General features: G+C 40.3%; 1 protein-coding gene across 2 annotated transcripts in view; it reads left to right on the plus strand.

Annotated features, from left to right (window-relative positions):
* The first annotated feature begins 1,217 nt into the window (after positions 1-1,217).
* DYRK1A (dual specificity tyrosine phosphorylation regulated kinase 1A) overlaps positions 1,218-14,325 on the plus strand; it is an 80,937-nt gene continuing 67,829 nt past the window's right edge. The window contains exon 1 of one of the 2 annotated variants that reach the window (XM_064152511.1): positions 1,218-1,298. The gene's annotated coding sequence lies outside the window, so the exon portion shown is untranslated. Of the gene's footprint in view, positions 1,299-1,822; positions 1,876-14,325 lie in introns of those variants that run through there. The other variant, XM_064152512.1, reaches the window with a different exon arrangement.

A 14,325-nucleotide genomic window follows, 5' to 3' on the forward strand; every position in this document is an offset into this window, starting at 1 on the left:
GATCCCGGGCGCCCACCGTACGGTAGGGGTAAGAGCAGCCCTGCCTCTCCTCTCCCCTCCCCCCAGCGCCGTTACCGGCCCCGGGCCCCGCCCAGCCCCGGCGTCTCCAACCTCCCCCCTGCGCCATCCCGGTATTCAGCCGCGCAGACACCGTCACAACCCGGAGGGCGGGGAGGCAGCGGTTGCCCCGGCGACCGCGGCCCGCCCCTCACCCGTCGCTCTGTGTCCCGCCCCTCCCACGTCAGCGCCGTCTCCCGCCCGGCCAGGGTGGGGCAGCCGGCCCGCGTGATTGACAGTTGCCATGGCAGCAGGCTCGCCCCGCCGCCATTTTGTCAGTTACCTTGTTTGATTTTTTTTTAAACCCCTCTTCCCGCCTGAACCGGTGCTTTTTTCCTGCCCTTCCCCTCTCCTCCTCCTTCCCACCTCCGCCCCGAAAGACGCTATCGCACGAGAAAACCAAAGAACACCCTCAAAAAACTGTCCCCCGAGGGTCCAGCGGGGACACGCGAGAAGTTCGTCCCGCGCTGGCGGGCGCGGACGAGGACAGGCTCGAGGCGGCGGCGGCAGCAACAGCAGCAGCGGTGCGGCGCGGGAGGGGAGTCGGGCGGCGCGGCACAGCGCCCTGGCGAAGCCGGTTCGCGAGGGAGGGGGAAGGAGGAGCGGGCGGGGAGGCAGGGAGGGGGAGGAGGTAGAGGCTTGCAGGCGGGGGAGGGAAGGAGGGAGGGAGCGAGGAGTTCCCGGGGGCTCGGTACGGCGCTGCGCTTCTCCCCCACCCCCTCCTCCTCCTCCCCCCGCCCGCTCGCGCCCGCCTGCCCGCCCGCCGCTGTCCCCGCTCTGCCTGGCCGGGGCTCAGGCCGTTGCCGCCGCCACCGCGCCGAGCTGAGCTGAGGCTGGGCCCTGCCGTTGCCGCCGCCGGGCGCTGCGCAGGTTTGGAACGCGCGCCATTTTGTGAGCGATAGAAAATCCAGCCCGGCCAGGAAGCGTCGCGGATCCGCCCGCCGGGCCGGGCCCCCCCCGCTTCGCCGCCCAGAGAGGAAGGCGCGCAGCGGACAGACCCCGCGGCCGGCACCCTCGGCGCTCCAAACGGCACCGACTCCACCGCCAGCCGTGCGGGCCCAAGCGCGGCGGAGCGGCCGGACTGCGGAGCGCACAAGAGGGAGGCGCTGCCGCGCCGGGGCCCCTGGCCGAGGCCGGGGAAAGCGCTTGCTCCTCGCCCTGCCCGTGCCCGCCGCTCGAGGGAAGAGGCCTCAATCGGGAGAAACCCGGCTGGAGCGCAAGGCCCGCCGCCCCCCACACGGGTAAGTGAGACGCCGCAGCCGGTGGCGGGGAGCTGCGCAGCGGGACGAGCTGGTGCCACCTCCCGGCCCGGCGCGGTCGAGAGGGGCGCAGCGCAGGGGGCAGCTCCGCTGCCATCTTAGAACGAGGAGGTGGGGAGAACACCGGGGCCCAACGAGCCCCGGGACGGAGCTGGTGAGGTCGGGACCCGTACCGGGCTTTGGACCGGTCTTTCTTCCGCGCTTTGGCTACCGCCGCCCCCTTCTGGGGCAGGCCGGGCATGGCCGGGGGGCAGCGGCGGCAGTCGCGGCCTCTGCGGCCCTTTTTCCTTCGGCGTCCGGGAGAGGCTGTTACTGCCGGGTCGCGAAGCAGAGCGGCGAGAAGGGCCGCGGTACCGGCAATGGAGGAAGGGAGCTCGCCTCGATTTTCTTGCTCTTATGCGCAACGCCCTGCGGTGGGCGGGTGCGAGGTTTCACTCCGGTCTGGGAGCAGAGAGGAAGGCGAGGAGGGCATCAGGAGTTGAACCGTCAGCTGAGCAGGCACCTGTTGTGGTGGAGGCTTTAGGTGCCTCTGCCAGCACCCGTTTAAGGGACTTGTGTGGTAGGTAGATACAGAAGTTGGAGGCCGATGTAAAAAGAGTACCTGTGTGAGATGACTGTCATCTGGGCTGGGGGTGGGGAAGAGAAGAGGAGAGAGAATCAGTTGGGAATAGGCACAGGGATATACAGGCACTTCTATGTTACAAATAGCTGGCCGCAGTCTTTTAGGAATTTAGCTTCGTGTTGCTGAAGAAATTGGAAGACCTCATCTGATACATAGGGTGTTTCTTTGGAGTGGCATTCTCTCCAGCGGCCACAAAATCAGAAAACGCAATTAAAAGTACAGTAATTTGAAATTTCAGAATTGGTGCATTTTTGAATCTCAGTCAGCTTTGAAGTTTTAGGTTCAGTCTGTCCAAAGACTACGTAGGGGTTCTTTGATCATGTGTCTAGATTGCTACTGTTACTTAGTTCTCCTATTACTCCACAGTCTTCTGCGGAAATAAACATTCATTGTTCTTTAAAATTAACAAAGACAGAATATCTGAGTACAAAATAAATCAACAAGCTTGGTTTTGACAGTTTGCTGTTTTAATCTGAATTAGAGTGTGCTGTTAACTTCTGCTAGTAGGTATACATAGTCATGCTTACATGGATATAGTATCATATAGGGTCTAGATAAGTGGAAGTTAACAACTGATTTTGTTGGTTGGCATTTCATTGTCCTTTCCTTAAGAAAAGGTGTGTGAAGAATACATCTGTGGTAATAAATAAGCAGACACTTTGTTAGTAGTAGTGTTTAATTATCTACCTTTAACCAGGCAGAATCTAACTTCCCTCATTGGAATGATCTGTAGCCCTGAAAAGTTTTGGTAAATGTGTTTCTCTTTTTCTACACACCCTCTTTGCCCCAACTTCTGTAGGTTGGATATTTTTGGAAAAATAGTTATACTTTATAGAATTAAAATCACAACACTGAAAATAACCAAGTATGAACTAGCATTTGTTGCCTATTACCTATATATATTTGGTGAATTTGATGTGTGTGTATATATAGACCACTCTTTGTAGACTATACTCCACATTTTTGGCTTCTATGAATTATTTAGAACTGGAGTGTTTTCATTTGCAGTCTGAAGTAGAATGTGTGAAGTACTGAAATTACATTTTCTGCTTTGAATTAAAAATTCTGTCAGTTTATGAAGTTTATTGTTTAATTTATGTTTTTAAATATTCTTTGAGTAAAGCAACTGTTTCTTGTTCAAAATTGAATAAAGAGCACGGTCTCCCTAAATCGAGAAAAGAGGGCAATTCCCTCTGTTAAATTATGCTGTATGCATTTACATAGGAGAGTAGTTTAATATTCTTTCCTGGCAAGTAGGTAAGAAAGGCAGTTTATTCTTGAATCAGTACTTGGGGGGATTTAGAACTTGTCATTGGAATCCCCTCCCCCTCTTTGGACAGGGACAGAGAAGCTGCAACAAGGATAATTTTACCTAATAGCAGCCAAGAGTTCTCTATTTCAGTGTTGATTTATGGGTGGTATTGTCTTACTTGTGTAAAATAATGAGGTAGTCATCAGGAATTTATCAATTTTTAAAGTATGTGGGTTTTGTATAGACTGGGAATTGACCTGTGATGATCATAAATGACTTCTGACAAACTGGTTGATAGTTTAAACAGTGGAAAAAACATTACTAGTATCTAGTAAAAACTGCTTTGACTAAGCTTTTAAAGTTGCATTTAATTAGGACATATTTGCTAACATGTATACGCATTTGAGAGTCTTAGTTCTAATAGGGCCTGGAAGAGAATCCTGGGTTAACCATATTGTTAGGTTTTGCCTTAATTGACTTATTGTGATATTTTTTGTTGTTGTACTTTAGATTAGTCAACACCTTAACATAAAGTGGAAGAGTCTCTTTTAGTTTAGTTTAAACATTTTTGAAACTGTACCACCTGGTCATAGTGTAGCATGTGAAAAGACTAGTTAAACACATGAAAAACTGTACTTGTATTTGCTGTGATAGCATTTTATGGCTTCATCTGAATTGAAATGGGTGGTGATTTGAGGATTAAAACATGCCCTTTCCAGAGGAGCAATTTTGGTGACACAGTTAGATTCTCTTTTCATCATTCCTCTTAATATCTCTTTATTTCAGTACCCCTGGATAGAAGACTGTATGTTGAGAAGTGTCAGAGCTTGTGTTTTTGAATAAGAATTGAAGACTGGTATATGTTTAGTCTTTCTGTGATAACTTTTAATGCTATTTGGAGAACTGCTCTCCAAAGTAAAGTAAAAAAAACTTCCTGATATCTTTGTTTTATGGGAGTATGAGAGACTTGTATAACTTCTGAAATCCTTTTGTAAATAGATCTGTTGTTGTAGAGTAGGATTATTTACAGAGAACTGCTGCTTATAACTTAGTACAATAGATTAGTTGTTAAGTTTACATTTTCATCTCTGTTTTAGTAAGAGTCTGATAGGCAGCATCTTTTTTGAAAAACACGTGTTGCAGCCTTTTTGATTGTCAAAAAGACAAAAGCCTTGATACCTTTATGCAGTGAAACTATTTTTGTTCTAAGACTGTTTGAAATAATCCTGTATTTCTGAACAAACATGCCTTTTTTTGTAAGGTTATGAGTAGCAAAAAAGGCAAACAAGGTATTCTGAGAAGGGGAATACTATCCTTTTCTTTCCTCACCTCCATGGGTCCTCCAAGAGGACAGTTACCAGAACGGTAACCTATTGATGGTGTAATAACAATGAAGAAACATTTGATAATTAGAGACAATTATTGCTTCCAGAAAGACATCTTCTATAGGTAAAGCCATCTAGTTCCCTCTGAAGTGACACAATATGCGAGTAGATTTGTAGTGACCTGATTGTTAGTTGTATGTAGCAATTGCTCTAACAGTTTGTGATTGATAGCCATTGGTTGTCTTTTTCCCTTTTGGGGAAGGAAGGTAAAATTACACATTTGATTCTGTGTTATCAAAGCTTGACTGGAAAAGTAACTCAGCTGCTTTTGCCAGTACAAATGTATTTCATTACTTTAGAATAAGTCTTATACCTCACCTTTATTTTAAATTTAGCTCCCATTTTCCCCAATACTCGTAATGTATGAGTCTTGTCCAGTATCTGTGGGTGCTAAATTATAGGTTACTTGTCTGAGAGCACAGATGAAAAAAGGGGCTCATCTTGACTTACTGATGAGACAAGCTGAGTCACCTTGCATTCATAATATTTACTTTCCCCTCTTGCTTCTCTCCTCCATTTTTTTTTCTTTCCCTCCCGAGTCTCCAAAGGGTGGATGAGTTTTTCCACAATTGAAAACACTGGAGATGGGATGGCTTAATATGAAAGGTACTGGTGTTATATCCTTTCATTCCAAAATGTCCCGTGTATATGATTTATAGGGAGAATACCCACTGAGCAGCTTAGGGAAACCTGGATGGTACTTTCCAGGAAGCTCTGCTTACATCCCTAGAGTGGAGCCTCTGAAGTCTAGATAGTAGCTATTTCAGTTACTCTGTGTGAAGGCATAATTAGTTTAATTTCTGCTCTGCATATAGATTTTTTTTAAAGCAATGAAAATATTTCTGTAATTAAAATAAGCTAAGACTTATTGGTAAACATACTTTTCACATAGTTTCCAGGGTCTTAGTAGCACTAAATACTTGAAAGTCAATCTGGGTAAATGAAAGTGAAGTTAACTAAGTGTCATTGTCTTCCAGCTTGGAGAAACCAAGCTTTCAATTTATGTCCTACACAGTTTCAAAACTTTCTATTACTCTCCCCCCCTCCTTCCTGCCCTGAGGTAAATAAAAATAGATTGTGTTTTGAGTCAGTTAAAGGAATAGCTAATAATATGTTAATACATGCATTTGTAAAAGACTTAACTTTTTCCTTTTTATAACAGTTTGGATAGTGAAATAAGAAATGAATGAAAATGTGCACATTGGTTTCTGATGGTAGAGTTATTATTTGAAAATACAATTGAAACATTTAGAGTGAGTTTTGATGAGCTACTAAAATCAAACCAGTTGAGTTGACTTGTTGGCACAGTCATAGTTAGATATATTTTAATGATTAAATCAAACTTGCCAGTGAAACCATTAAATCCTGGTGTCCTGAAAATCTCTTGGCTTTTGGCTTCCAGGCTTAAAACACAGGTGTAACTAATGTTTTTGCTTATTTAAATCCTGTTTGCCTATTTGTGTTCCTGTGAACAATTGAAATTGTTAGTAACTTACATACTTTGCTAGTGGACCTGTCACTGAGGAGCCAGTTAGAGCATAGCACATCAACTGTTTTGATAGAGGAAATAGTTTTATGTCCATGCATCAGTTTACTGTTTAAAATGAAGGGTAAAAAGAGGAAAAAAATATTTTTAGGTAGGGAAGTTAATGAGGTAGTACTTACTCAGTTCTCTCTTTTCTTATGCTGATCTCTGATATGTCCAGTTATAACTACATTTTAAAAAAATTATTGATGTATGACCATATATATTCTTGTTTCAACAAGACTTGCACACGAAATACAAGGTATATGTGTGATTACAGACAAATAATTTCTAAATATGCTGTTTCAAAATCCATTAATGGTATGCCAGAAAAGGCAAGTTAGTGTTTTAATGTTGATGTCTTTGCTGATGTTACAGTAATTGTTGCATGAAGATCTTTGCAGTTTCCCATTCTGTAGAAGTTACTTACAAATGGTGCAAATACTGGGTCATAGTCATGCAGTAATACAGCTGAATATATGTTTTTCACCACAATCAGATGTTCATAAGCTTTGAATTTTGTGTTCTTGTATTTAGGGTAGCTTTTCTGTCAATGTCATAGTGTGCATTCAGAAGTTGAGATTTTTATGGCAGGCCCTGTGCAGGAAAATGGGCATTACTGTAAGTGCTGAATGTGTACATGACTGCATATTTGTGTATATCTTCCGTCTGAAATCATATTTTTTATGAAGTTCTATATATACTAAGGCTATAAACTTAGATTACACTTTCCTCCAAAATCAGAATCACTAGTAGGTGCAGTTCTGGGGAAATGTCAGTTACTATTGTTTTATTTTGAATGACCCTTGTATTTCCTCAAACTTTTCTTGATGGTTTATTGTTTTCAATACATACTGCATTTCACAAACTTAGCTTTTGAATGAATAAATGTCTTCTATGAACTATGTGTACTAGAGACAGCATCATTAATGATTCATGTATGTTGAAGGCTGAGTGGAAAGAGTATATACGATACTGTGTTATAAACTATAGTTAAAGTTTGTATTGTAAGGGCGTAGTTAAAAATTGCTTTGTTTTGTATTGTACTACTTGGAGACCTTAGATGGGATCTCATTTCCATTTTATTTTGTACAGTACAACGTGAAGTAAGTATTTTTTTCTCTAATAAGGATTTCATGACTTTAGGAATGTATGGGTATGCAACTCAGTGTTTTTCTGTGTAGTATTTTTGTTACAGCATTGTGTAAATGCTTATGCATTTGTGTTGATTTTTTTTCTTCTGGTTATCAAATTACAGTTACTTGCACCCTTTTAATCTGGTGCACAGAAGGTTTAAAAACTAGTATTTTAGACTTGTGAATGAAAATGATTAATGATATTTGATGTTTAACTCACATCTTTGTAGGATTTGTTTGGGGATATTTTCATCTGTGTGTATTAAACAGTGTTCAATCATGATTTGCAGTTCACTGTGTCCATGTGAGTCTACGTTCAAACTTTTCACCCATCAGAATATTAATTTATGTATCTCTATGGAGTTAAATTAACCAGTCATGTTCACAGCATGGATGTTTAAAAACTTCATGAGCTTAGCTTTGAAACCTTGATAAATCTGGCTGCACGTGTGGGAATAGATTGTTGGAGTGAAAGTATTGGATGTCTTGCCATAGAGGTTAGTGATAATGCTGACAAATCAAGAATGACAACAAAAATTAAGACTGGCTTTGTGTCTGATGATGGGGAACCAGTAGAATCAATTTCTAAATGTGGGTTTTGAAGGTAATACCTATTGGCCCTTTTGTTAATGTGCATAATGCCAGACAATTGTGGCAGACTAAAATGCAAGCTTTTGCTGAAATATTTCTGTTTAATTTCTTACAGAAGTTAATGAAGCAAGGAAAACATGCTGGTCAAGTTTAGAGTATAGTTTAAAAAAAATCTTTTTTCTTAGAATGCAAAGAAATAATCATATATCTTCATGGAGTAGGTACATAATTCTGTTTTCTGCTAGATGCTCTTAACCAGGACCTACTTTTTCAAGAAATGAGAAAACAAGTTCTACATACAGTTCACAAGGTTCAAGTGTTGTGCTTTTTGATAATTCTTTTCTGCACAATATACAGCAATGCTAATTCTCTAACTGAATGGATATTTTACAGCATTTGTTTCAGCGTGGCTACTGTTCTAATGGAAGTGAAATGTAAAATGTATGTAAGTGATACATGGGGACATTTCAGCTCAGTGTTTTGTGTGTAAAGGAAAGAAATGCATGTACTTGACAAATGGACATTTTTAAGAGGTCTTCTGATGTGCCGCCAGCATGTGCCTGTGGTGCTTTACATTTAGAAACATCAGAGATGATCAATGACCTGTGATCAGTCTGTATTCATGATTTCTGTGCATATAGACTATTGGTATAATGTAGTATTTTTATTTAATAGCAAAAGAAAAATAATAAGCTTTCTAAATGCCTATTAAAAAACCCTAATGTTTTAAGATAAAGAGAACACAAAATTGGAGCGCTTCATGTCCTTATCTGTTTTCCTAGTATTGAAGCATAGGAGCTTTGGTTGTTCTGTGTATCTTTTTTGTTTGTTTGGCTGTTTTTGTTTGTTTGTATTCCCCAGTGCACTTAATTCATTGATCTGTTTATTTATTTATAAGTAATCAGGAGCATGTTCCGACCGAGATCAGATTTTTTGTGTGGAAAAGTTTGGGGTTTTTTTGCCTTAGTTTAAATTTTTGCTCTTTACCTGTATTTCCAGAGTTTGTTATGGGAGAAAGAACTTAATTCACTTTCCCTATACCGTTCATAATACTGTGTCTTTATTGCTAATTTTTATTTTTACTTCAAAAGTATCATCTTAGACCTACATAGATGAAACAATGTTTTGACATATTGTTAGCCACTTTTCTGTTGAGATTTTGAGTCTTGTCTTTCATATCTATTTCCTTGAAATGTGAGATATGAATTTATTTCTATACAAAAATTTGAATATGAGATAAAGAGTTTTAGATGTCCATATTTGAAAATTTTCTCTTGATATTTTCTGATATGGGGTTCTTTATGTTCTTTGTTTTAATTTTCTTTCTCTGAACTGCTTCAACAAAACAGACTCTTAATTTTCATTTTTGTATGTGAAAGTAAAGTGGTGTTTGCATAAACCAATTTGAGATATGGTGGTTTGAGGTGAGGCAGAAGCTCAAGATCCATTTTTAGCAAGCATACAGTGGGCCCAGAATAAAACTTCTAAGTTACATGTTATTCGTTATATATGTTCCGGAACCTATGAGCTCCCAGCTTGACAATGCTAGTTTATTTATGTATTTGAGAAAACAGGTATGCATTATATTCCATATGATGTAAGCACTTTTATTTTAATCTTGAGTACTTCTGTAGCATGACATTTGGCTTTATTAGTTGTTTCCATAAAAATTCCCAGACTAAGTCAAACACTTAAACACTTACAAACCCAGAAATATTATTTCTTATTTTTGCTGGTCTGAACTATCTTCCTTTATGCAGAAAATATAATTATTTCTTCTTTAGGTACAAGTTTTTAATAATTGCACGCTGTCCAGACCTTGTACTTAGTTTTGTGACTTACAGATGTAAGATTTTAGAATGTGAACCCAGGAAATGCTAACAGATTCTTTTAGTATCTTCCGGAAGAGAAATGTTTTTCAGCAATTAAGACCTAATGTACAGTGAAAGCCCCCTTGCAAACCTAGTCATTGAATGTATCTTGTTTATTGGCAGTTTCTATTTTTTGAGGTTAAGGAGAGAGATGTCAGAGATTTTGTGCATTTTGTATGGAAAGCACTTGTGTTGCTTTCTGTACACATAGCAGTTTTTGCTTTTCTAACAGGAGCTAATACATGTTACTAAGATGCTTTTTAGCAAAGGAAATGAATGCACAGATGGTAAAGTGACTTGCCCAAAGTTACACAGCAATGCAGTGGGCGGAGCTGAGGTTAAAGGTTTAGGTGTCTTATGTCTTAATAGCAGGATGCTATGTATTTGCTGTTGTATTTGGCTTGAGTTTATATTCTGAGTGCTTTGTAACTCAGAGAAGCAGTATTTTGGGTTGGAGAGTGACTCAGCATATCCAGATATATGTCTGCCCAAGGAATTTAGGATTTATTTGGAAAATTGGGGGAATTTGAGTTCAAACTAATTTTTCCCCAGAAAGAATTTGCTTGTCTTAAAAAGAAAATACTTTTTTACTTGCAGTCTGTTTCTCCATTTGATACACATGCCTGTTTTTTGGAAGAGCTGATAGAGGATTTTGGTAAATAGTGTCATTTATGGTATAGCTGGCATTTATTGTATAGCTTTGTTTTCTGTGTGCTATCTTCCAATGATGATTAACATCAGTGAGTAAAGCACCGTTTAACTTTGAAAATTATAGTATATTGTGTTGGCAATATACATAAAAGAAAGGATTTCCTTATCAATCCTGTCTTAAACATTTTTTACTTAGTGTGTGATTTTATGACATACAAAGTATTTTTCACGTGAGACAGTTGTATATGGTATTTTAGCAGTTTGCATAATCAAAACATCTCTGTCTGTTAAGTACAGAAGCTCCCACCTCTCCTACCTGATCTGACAGGGCTGTGTTCTCAATCTCAGAGGCCAGTCACTTGTATATGAGCAGTTCATGGATCAGTGGGTGCAAGTGTACACCAGATGTGTCAACTATGCTTTTGTATGCTTGGGTTCAGTTAGTTTTAATGAGGGAAATTTGGCTAAATAGCTTAAATGTGACTCTTCTGCAGTAATAATCTCTCTTCTAGCTTCAGCTCAAACTTGTCACAGAGTCTTGCAATATTGGTTAGTAGTAGTGGCAGTGCAGGGAAGCAAACTGACAGAGTCTGCTGGTTGAAACTCTTGGTCTTCTGCTACTACGCCTCTTTAAATTTGGGGTAAATTTGAGAAGGCTTCAATATATATATGTATTTTTTAAATCCAGATTAATTGCATCTTCTAGCATGAGATAAGACCATGAGCTGATGGATCATTTCAGTGCTGTGAGAATGCTGAAGGACAGCACAGCAAAGAACAGTGCATTCAGAGAAAAACAGAAGGAGGAGAGGAAATAAATGTTGCTTCTATCTCAAACCGTTTTCTCCTTCCACCCAACAAAAACTGTATATATTTCCCTGGGATTAGTGAAAATTACCTTACTCTGCCTATGCCAAAGTTGAAATAATTAATAAAAAAGAAGCAAAAAGATGAAAAGCAACAACTTGCCATATCTCATTTGCAAGGGATTTAGGACATGCACAATATTTAATCTGATGGTGTTATATATGTTTGGGTTTTTTTACAGCATAAGTATTGGCAAACTGATATGACGTTCATGTTGCAAGGGTTAGAAGCACTGAAGTACTTTGAGAGAAATTGTTGAAAGAATCATTCTAAGGCAAAGTGTGCAACAAGGAGTTCTTTGAAGGCAATTACTGCTTAAGCAGCTCCCGTTCTCTCTCGGTTCTGACTGCTTGTTCCCACCTGCTTTGTGTTGGCACAGCTGTTTGTAAGACCAACTAGTGAATCAGACCTGGAAATTGAATTGGCTGAAATACATAATTTTATATATATATAACACTTGTGTGTGTGTGTGGGTGGAGAATCAGGTTACTTTTCAGTCAGATCGGTTCCCAAACCCAGTACACTCTGCTGCTGCTCAGACATTTGACAAGATAATGAAATGGGTTGTGTGGGTGGACAGGAACAGGGTGCCTAGAAGAGGCAAGGGTTGGTTGACTGGATCTGTAGTACTGTTACTTAATGGAGAGCATCATTGTGAGGAGTTTTTGCCACCCCTCCTGTAGTAAATCTCTCTCCTGTTATTCTCTCTCTGTCCACGCTGTCCCCCCCCCCATCTCTGCCTCAAACTTCTGCTTGCTGCCTCAAGCTTCCATGCTTTTATTTCTTCTCTAGAGTTCCAACTGTGATGCTGTCCTGCTTGTGTGCACTCTTCAGATGCACTACCACAGTCTTCATAACAAGTTCTCTCTATAACTCTCCTGCCTTTTCCTAATACATGTTTTCTGTTAGTCTTTTCACTTGTGGTCTTTTTCCTTGGTCTTTCCTGCTCATTCTTAAAATTTTCAAGCTTCTCCATGTGCTGTTTTTCTCCCATGTCCATTTTCATGCTTGTTTTCTCAAGTGCCTCTCTTCTGTCACTTGTTTTGTCTTGCTTGCTCACTTATTTCTCCTGCCTATTCTTTTTCACTTACTCTTGCTGTCTCTTCCTTCCTTTAAAAAAATGTTTTTGAAGGTATCCACATTTTAAAGACTAAAACCTCATAAGAAACCCACATTTTTTCTGGTTTTGTTCAATTATTTTCCCAAAGTTTGCCACAGGAATGCAGTATGCGGATTTTTTTCTTAATCTCATGCACTTCTGGAAGTTTTCCTTAAATTCTATATTGCCTTAAGATAGGTGCACACAAAATATATATTGTTCCTTTTTGGACAAACAAGGATGAACTGAAGTTTCTAGAGGTAATACTCTAATAAAAGGTATTTTTCAGATGTCTTGATAAGATGTGAGCATAGGTTATTGGTGCCAAAATATAAAGATGCTGAGTTTTCTTGTTCCTGCTATGCAAGGGAGACATGAAAAAAGTATTCCTCTTCATAGCCTGGTCTTAGCATAACCACCAGCTGGACCAGTTATGTTAAAAACAAACAACTAACTCATTTGGAAATGCTATGTTTGCTTGTCCTTTTAAATAACTGACCACAGCTACTGGGTTTATGCCATTTCATTTCCATGTTTCAGGTATACCTTATATTTTTGTTCAAGTTATTTAAGTTTTATTGATAACTCTTTACCTCTTAGGAAAGTAAATAGGAATATTGATTCCTTAGTATCTGAATCTATACATATTTTGGTAATCCAGAGTTAGTTCAAATAAAAACCATGCAAGACTAGACGAAGGCATTAAATTTCTTCTGCCCCTCTCCTTCACTTCTCTAAGCCTTTGGGTGGATGAAGGTCGGGGCACATTAGGTACCTTGCAAGGTGCACTTCTCTACATAAAATGTGGTGGACAACATCTTCCTTTTGCATTCTTAATTGAGAGTGCACTTAGAACGTACTGCTCTGAACTAGCAGGTTTTTGATTTGTTAGGCCAGATGTTCCAGGTCAGGTTATCAAGCAGCTTGCTGTCAGGATGTACATGTACAAGGCAAACAATAATCTGAATTACAATACTTGTCTTTGGAAACAGTTCCCTTTTTTTGTCAGTAAATAAAAATATTAGTCATAAATGCTGTATCTCTTCAGCAGTTTGTGCGTGTCTGATTTTTTTAAATTATTTTTCTCTCCTGTTGGCTTGTTTTTAATCTCGTCCGTCTTCTCTTCTGCTTTGAGTCTTGTTCCAGTCTGCTCTTCGGTAAACTCTTGTTAATTGTTCTCATTTTATGCATAGGTTTTTTGATGGCTGAAGACTTTTGACTTGTGATAAGCCATATGGCATTGTCTCAGTTTCTTAGAGTAGTTGAGGCTCCTTAATGAAATAATAGTTCAACTGCTTTGATGTTCAGTGCCTGTCTTTCCCTCTTCCCATCCTCTTCTTCAGCAGTCCATTGCGCTCTTCATAAAGCCTTATTTCTCTTTTACCCTACCTTGCTTTGGTTTGACTAGTCTGCATTTCAAAACTTCCTACTTGAGCTGTCTTTTTTACTCCTCAGGATGTTTTCCATCTCCTTTATCCCTTTAAGAATGGGAGGAAGGCTGCTCAGTGTTTTCACATAGTGTCTGTGGGAGGTATAATTTGTACAGGTTAGCATGTTTCTTGCTCTTTCCTAAACACAGAGATACTGTGAAGAATATCTCTGTACTTACTGGTAATTCCTGTAGATCTACTATGAAGCTAACTTGAAATATTTGGAATAAATTTTTTTTCTGTGTAGAACAGGAAGAGTAGGCCTTGACTGCTAGATCTACATGGGGATTCATCTTCCCTTGGATGCATTCAGTAGCACCATTCAACTCCATAAAGGTTTCTTAAGCTCCAGGCTACCATGAGGGTAGTGGAACACTGGAACAGGTTGCCTAGGGAGGTGTTGGAGGCCCTATCCCTGGAAATACTCAAGATGAGACTCGACAGTGCTCTGGGCAGCCTGACCTAGTTGAGGATTCCCCTACTTTACTGCAGAGAGGGTTAGACTAGATGACTTCTGTCTTTTTCCAAAAGTAGTGTCTTCTTTTAAAAAAAAGTGTCGGGAAAAGGGAAGTTCCAGATT

The sequence above is a fragment of the Pogoniulus pusillus genome, chromosome 12 (genome assembly GCF_015220805.1).
Source record: "Pogoniulus pusillus isolate bPogPus1 chromosome 12, bPogPus1.pri, whole genome shotgun sequence".
In the NCBI taxonomy this organism is placed as follows: domain Eukaryota; kingdom Metazoa; phylum Chordata; class Aves; order Piciformes; family Lybiidae; genus Pogoniulus; species Pogoniulus pusillus.